Source organism: Suricata suricatta, chromosome 13, assembly GCF_006229205.1.
Source record: "Suricata suricatta isolate VVHF042 chromosome 13, meerkat_22Aug2017_6uvM2_HiC, whole genome shotgun sequence".
NCBI classification, from domain to species: Eukaryota; Metazoa; Chordata; class Mammalia; order Carnivora; family Herpestidae; genus Suricata; species Suricata suricatta.
The window spans coordinates 71,913,160-71,920,484 of record NC_043712.1 but is presented as its reverse complement, the minus strand read 5'-3'; positions in this window follow the sequence as shown (position 1 = coordinate 71,920,484).

The following is a 7,325-nucleotide window of genomic DNA, read 5'->3' as shown; positions in this document are numbered from 1 at the left end:
ACAAGAGTGGTGTGCCAACACAGAGGCCCTAGCTGCCTCAAGTATGCCAAACTAGAAACCACGAGATGGGCGGGTTAATTGTCCACGGGACCGAGCAGGGCCTAGGCCTTGGGGAGTCAGGGCTATCTTCAAGAAGCAGTCATCCAGGGTCCCACACTTAGAAACCCCTTCCTTGGTTTAATATTCTATTGTCATCTTTCTTGAAATTCTTAATTTTATCTCTCAGCTTGTGTTTTCTAAGTAAAGTTTACGGGGTGGTGGAACAGGCATGTAAGAGTAGCCCGGGCAGTAGCATGCCCACTGCTCTCGCTGCCCCATTCATAGCCAGCAGTCACGATGCCCCACGTGCACAGCATTAGGTGGACCTGCAGTGGTGACAGCTGAGCAAGACTCAGCACCTAGCACCTGAATGTCTGAGTAAGCCAAGGTGCTGACAGCCCCTGGAGGCTGTGCTTTACACTCCCATCAAAGTCCTTTGGACACAGGGAAGCCAGTGGGGGTCTAAGAAACATGAATGACCAAGGAACCCATCCTAACCTTCCTTACTCAATCACTTCCCTGTATTAGTCAATTGCTTAGTAGAAATAGTGACACAGAAGGAAAGATAGGGCAGCCCGTAGTTCTTTTTCCTTTAAATTCTTATTCATATAACATTGAGCTAAAGGTAGGAATCAGGGGAGAAATGGTACATGTTGAAAAGTGAAGTTAAAACCGTGGACTTGGTGGGGCCCCTGGGTGGGTTAGTTGGTTAAGCATCTGACTACTGATTTTGGCTCAAGTCATGAGATCACGGTTCATTGGATTGAGACTGAGGCCGGAGTTGGGCTCTGCACTGATAGCACAGAGCCTGCTTGGGAGTCTCTCTCTCTCTCCTCTCTCTCTCTCTCCTCTCTCTCTCTGCCCCTCCCTCATTCTCACTCTCTCTCTCAAAATAAATAAATAAAGTTAAAAAAAAAAACTCTTGAGTTAGGTTTGTACAGCGTTTCCACAGCATAAGTAAGAACTACATATGCATATACAGTCTATGGAGGCTAAATTGTGTAATTTGGTAATTTTGCATTTAAGTGAAAAGCTCTTACATTTGCACTTAAAACTACTCTTGCACAATATAAAGGTGAATGTTAAAATTTATGCTAATCGTGCAAAACCTTGATTTCCTTTACTTGGAACAAGAGTCAATAGCAAATAAGAAATACCCTGACAAGTTGAGAGAGAGAGACTTTGGGGGGAAAAGAAAAAGGTTTTATAATTGAGTACTGCTAACCACTCTTTTCTTGCTTTTCAAACAAAGGACCCCCCCCACCACCACCCTATTCCCACTTTGCCCCGGGCCCCGTAAGTAATGGAGCTGTGCCTGGACGTTTTTCCTGATTAACTTTAAGCTATGCTGTGTGAAACGTTTGAGGTGAGTTGTTCTTCTGTCTCATCCTCTAATAGGCACCAATTGTTCTTACTGTTTTTAATTACACAAGTGACTTAGACTAAGTCCCCAGAAGCAGACTCTGACAGGGGAGCTGGGACTGGAAGGAGGCCAGAAGGAAAGTGCAATTTCCAGGAAAGTACCCTGAAGTCAATGAAGTCACTTAAGGGTGAATCACAAGGGAGCTGTATAGAACCAAAATGCATGCCTTTGAGTTGCCTAAGCCAAGGCTGGGCTGTGGGAGTCTGTATACCCCGTCTGTCAGTTACTTAAAGGCTGGGGACACCCAGTCACGTGTGGCTCCCCAGGACACAAGCAAAGCTGCTCTGGTAGCCCGAAGTCACCCTAGCAATAAACAGACACAGGTGCTGACCGCTGCAGGGCCAAGCACCCTAGGCGCCAGAAAACATGACACATAAATACATTCTAATGAAACTACTTGAGGCACCAGAAATGTAGCACACAGAAAGTGCTCCTCCAGAGAGGGGGGACCCTGATAACAATTGGATATGTGTTCTTCCAGGTCTTCCTCTGTGCTCTCACAGTCAGTCCACGAATATTTATGAGTGCCCATTGTATGTCCACTAGAGGCTGCAGTTATGTAAGATGAACTTGGCCTCTGCTCTAATACCTTTCTGTTAATGTTTATTCACTTAGAGAGTGCACCCGAGCGCGAGTAGGGGTGGGGCAGAGAGAGAGGTGAGAGAGAATCTCAAGCAGGTTCTGCACTGCCAGCACGTAGCCCAACTCCGGGCTCGAACTTCAGGGCCAGCCCCTAAGATCATGACCTGAACCGAAATCAAGAGTTGGTCACCTAACCGACTGAGCCACTCAGGCGCCCCTACGCCCACACATCTTACATTTCTGTGGGCGTGGTGCTTGCCTGACGGTCCTATACCTCGCCGGTTTCACTTTAAAATATATCTTGGATATCTTGCTACATCCACATATGCAGATCTGCTACATATCTTATTGGCCACATAACATTCGATAAAGTGGATATGGGGTAATTCATTTAACCACTTCCTCTTGATTAAGCAGTGATCCCTAAAAGAAGGTATCCAAGAAGAAAATAAAACAAGGATCTTCGCCAGATCTGTGTGTGAGCGTATTCTCTGAGGTTGACCAAGAGAGGATCACTGTTTTAGGATGAACACCTGTAAGTAAAAGCAGAGCAATCTACCTGAGGTTAAACCTGGGACTGGGGCGCCTGGGTGGCTCAGTTGATTAAGGGTCGGACTTTGGCTCAGGTTCTGATCTCATGGTTTGTGGGTTCGAGCCCTGCATTGGGCTCTGTGCTGACTGCTCAGAGCCTGGAGCCTGTCTTCAGATTCTGTGCCTCCCTCTCTCTCTGACCCTCCCCTGTTCACGCTGTCTCTCTCTCTCTCTCAAAAAATAAATAAATAAAAACTTTAAAAAATTAAGAACAAAAACACAAAAAAACCTGGGATTATTCTCTCTGGGTGAGGATGAGCAGAGATCTGAGAGTCTGGCCAAACTGAGCACAGAGGCCGTGGTGATGTAAGGAAATTGAACACATGTTGCAATTAGAAACCATTATGAATCTCTGGAGGAACTTTAAGTGATACACCTTTGGAGGAACTGTATACTGTATGATTGGACGTATATATTGCATGATTTCCAGTTATTAGTTTGCCATGCAATCCTCTGATGCATAGTAATAATACAGATGAGGAAAATAAAGACCAAGGTTGCACAACCAGGAACCTGGATTTGAACTTCAGTCTGACTCCTCAACCCATCTTTTTTCCAAACACAATGCTGCCTGCATTTTTGCTAAATTGTCAGCTTTTAAGCGGCAGAGTATAAATTGGGTTTGCATTTTATTGCCTGGCCCAGGAGAGGGGAAGAGACCATGATTATGGAAAATGAAAGCTGTTCATCAACAGGATGAGTCTGAAGGGGAGAAAGGTAATAGCTCTTTATTTTTCAGTACATTTTAAAAGAGAAATGTAACATGCATTGGAGAAGAAGTGCACAAATTAGAAATATCAGTGAGTTTGGGGGCACCTGAGTGGCTCAGGAGGTTAAGCATCTGGCTCTTGATTTCAACTCAGGTCATGATCTCATGGTTTGTGAGTTCAAGCCCTGCATCAGGCTCTGTGCAGACAGCGCTGAGCCTGCTTGGGATTGTTCCTCTCCCTCTCTCTCTCTGCCCCTCCCCTGCTTGCTCTTTATCTCTCTCTTTCCCAAAAGTAAATAAATAAACATGAAAAAGAAGTATCCACGAGTGTTTATAAAGAACCCCTGTGTAACCAGATCTTTGCACTCTTACATTACCAGCAACCCAAAGATCCACCAGGATTCACCACAATCCTGAGTCCTATCATCATGGATTTATTTCACCTGATTCAGAACTTTATTTTTAAAAACTTTTTATGTTTATTTATTATTGAGACAGAAACAGAGCATGAGTGGGAGAGGGGCAGGGAGCGAGGGAGACACAGAATGCAAAGCAGGCTCCAGGCTCTGAGCTGTCAGCACAGAGCCTGATGCGGGGCTCGACCGCACGAACTGTGAGATCATGAACTGTGCCGAAGGTGGATGCTTCACCAACTGAGCCACCCAGGCGCCCCTGAGAACTTTAAAAATGGCATCACATCAGGTGGTAGGCAGCTTCTAAATGAGTTCCACTGACCTCTACTTCCTGGTATTGATGACCTTGTGCAATCCCTTCCCCTTGAGTATGGGCCAGAACAAGTGACTTAAAACAATAAAACACAGCAAAAGTGATGGGACGGCACTTTCTAGGCTAGGTTCCAAAGGTCCTACCTTGTCCTCCCTCTTGCTCCCTCTGAATGAAGCCAGGTGCCATGTTGTAAACTGCACAAGAAGGTCACAGCCCCAGCCAGCGAACAACAGAGGCCCTCAGCCCAGTCACCTATGAAGCAGGAATCCTGTCCAGGATCAAATAAGCACACTTGGGAGCAGATCCTCCCCCCGTTCTGTTTTCAAATGAGATGACAGCCCCGGCTGACACCCTGAATGACAGCACTGAGTCGGAGGCGCCCGGCCAAGCCACACCTGGGCTCCTGAGCCACAGAAATGGAGACAAATAAATGTAAGCTGCTAAAGCTTGTGGTAATTTGGAATAGAGCAACCGATAATATGCGGTATGCACGCATTTGGCTCTGGGTCCTTTCACTCACCATTAAATTTGTGATTCAGCCATATTTTTGCGCGCAGCAAGAGTTCATTCACTTTCGTTGTATTCCAGTGCATGATGTTACAATTTAATTATTCTGCTCTTGATAGGTACTTGAGTTATTTCTAGTTTGGGGTTATATAAAGTGCTTCTTTGAACACACTTCTGCATGCCTTTTGGCACATATATATATGTGTGTATATATCCTTAATATATACTAGGAGTGCGATCGCCAGGTCATGGGTTACACATACGTTCACTTTCCATACTACTGCCAGCACTTTTCAAGGGCGCACCTTGACTTCCTTTCCCACCAGCGGTGCATGGGAGTCCCAGACACCCCCCCCCCCTCATCTTCATCAGCTCCGTTTTCAATGTGACCATTGTAGTGCACATACAGCGCTATCCCACTATGGTTTTAATTAATTTGTTTCAAATTTTTAATTAAATTCCTTAATGTTCATTCCCCTCAGGAGGATAGGCACCTTGTCATGGGGTTTTGTTTTGTGTTGTTCTGTTTGGGTGATTTTGTATATTCTAGTCTGTGAAGGGCTCATTCAAGCTTTGCCTATTTTTCTGTTGGGTTGTCTTTTTCTGGGATCAAGTACTTTTTCTGGAACCAAGTGCTTGTCAGAAATAGATATTGAAAGGATCTTCTATCATTCTTTGGTTTGCCTTTCCACTCTTCGGTGATCATTCTGTTGATCATTTGGATCAACAGCCATCTAGAATTGGCTTTGGGGTTTTTTTTTGTTTTTAATGTTTGTTTATTTATTTTGAGAGAAAGAGGCAGAATGGGCAGAGAGAGTAAGAGAGAGAGAATCCCAAGCAGGGTCCACACTGTCAGCACAGAGCCCAACACAGGGCTCCATCTCACAAACCGTGAGATCGTAACCTGAGCTGAAAGCAAGAGTTGGATGCCTAACCAACTGAGCACTCAGGCGGCCCTGGAACAGACATGGAGTGTATATGGAGTATAGATAAGGATGTATATGGAGTGACATAAGGATCAATATGTTTTTCTATAAATGACCCATTAGTATTTGCTGCAAAAAGAATCCTTTACCCATTATATTGTCATCTTTGTCATAAACGAAGTGACCTTATCCATCTGAGTAGGGGCCAAACCTTCTGTTCTCTTCCACTGCTCTATTTCTATTCCTGTATCAGTACCACATTGTTTTAATTATCATACCTTTAATGAGTCACGTAGTAGTTTAAGTAGTTTAAGTCCTCCAACTTTGTTCTTCTTATTCATGTCTCACTATGACTGACCTTAAGAATCTCCAAATAGGAGAGCTTGGATGGTTCAGTCAGTTGAGAACTGCAGATAAAGCAGAACACGTTTGCTCTGCAGGTGGGAATGCAAACTGGTGCAGCCACTCTAGAAAACAGTATGGGGTTTCCTCAAAAAATTACAAATATAACGACCCATGACCCAGCATTACACTACTAGGTATTAAGCCAAAGGATACAGAAATGCTGATTCTAAGGGGCACATGCACTCCAATGGTTATAGCAGCATTATCAATAGCCAAATGGAAAACTCCAAATGTCCATTGACTGATAAATGGATAAAGATGTGGTATATATAAAATGGAATATTACTCAGCAATCAAAAAGAATGAAATCTTGGAGCATCTGGGTGACTCAGTGAGTTGAGTGTCCAACTTCGGCTCAGCTCATGATCTCGTAGTTTGTGAGTCTGAGCCCTGCATTGGGCTGTGCTGACAACTCAGAGCCTGGAACCTGCTTCAGATTCTGTGTCTCCCTCTCTCTCTGCTCATCTCCTGTTCACTTTCTGTCTCTCTCTCTTAAAAATAAATAAACATTAAAAAAAAAATAAAATCTTGCCATTTGCAACAACATGGATGGAGACCCTTAAATATGGAGAATAAACTAAGCATTGCTGGAGGGGAGGTGGGTAGGCGGGTGAGCTAAATGGGTGATGGGCATTAAGGAGGGCACTTGTTGGGATGAGCACTGGGTATTATATGTAAGTGATAAATCACTAAATTCTACTCCTGAAACCATTATTACACTGAATGCTAACTAACTTGGATTTAGATAAAATTTTTAAAAATTTAAGAATTTAAAAACAGAATCTCCATATACATTTTTGATTCAGCCTGTCAATTTAAATATGCACATACAGACAGAATTCTGATTCCTATTGCACTGAATAGGTAGAAAGTTTGAAGATTACTGACTTATAATATTGAATCATGCAGTCCAATGACCCATGATACACCAGTCCATTTATTTATGTCTGATTTCATTTCTCTCAATAAAGCTTTCCAGTTTTCTGTGTAGAGTAGTCATAAACTTTTTGTTACATTTATTCCTAGGTGCTTGATATTTTAAAAAATATTTTTGTTATAAGTCACAGACTCAGGAAACCACAAAAGGTAAACACACAGTTTAATGGTCTTAAAAGACTAGTACTCTTGTAATCACACCCAATGCAAGAAACAGCACTTTGCCTGAAGCCCCTCTTTGTGTCCTGATCCAACTATAATTTCATTTCCTTTTTCCAAAAAGTAATCATTTTCCTGACTTTCATAACGGACTCATCCTTAAATTTCTTTATAAATGTATCATCCAAGTTTGCCTCCCTAGACAGCATGGTTTAGTTTTGTTGGTTTAAATAATGACTTTTTAAATCTGTAAGTCACCTTTCCATCCTTTTACTGCCCTTCAATCTATTTGATGAAGAATGCAGGGCACCTGTAGAGTTCC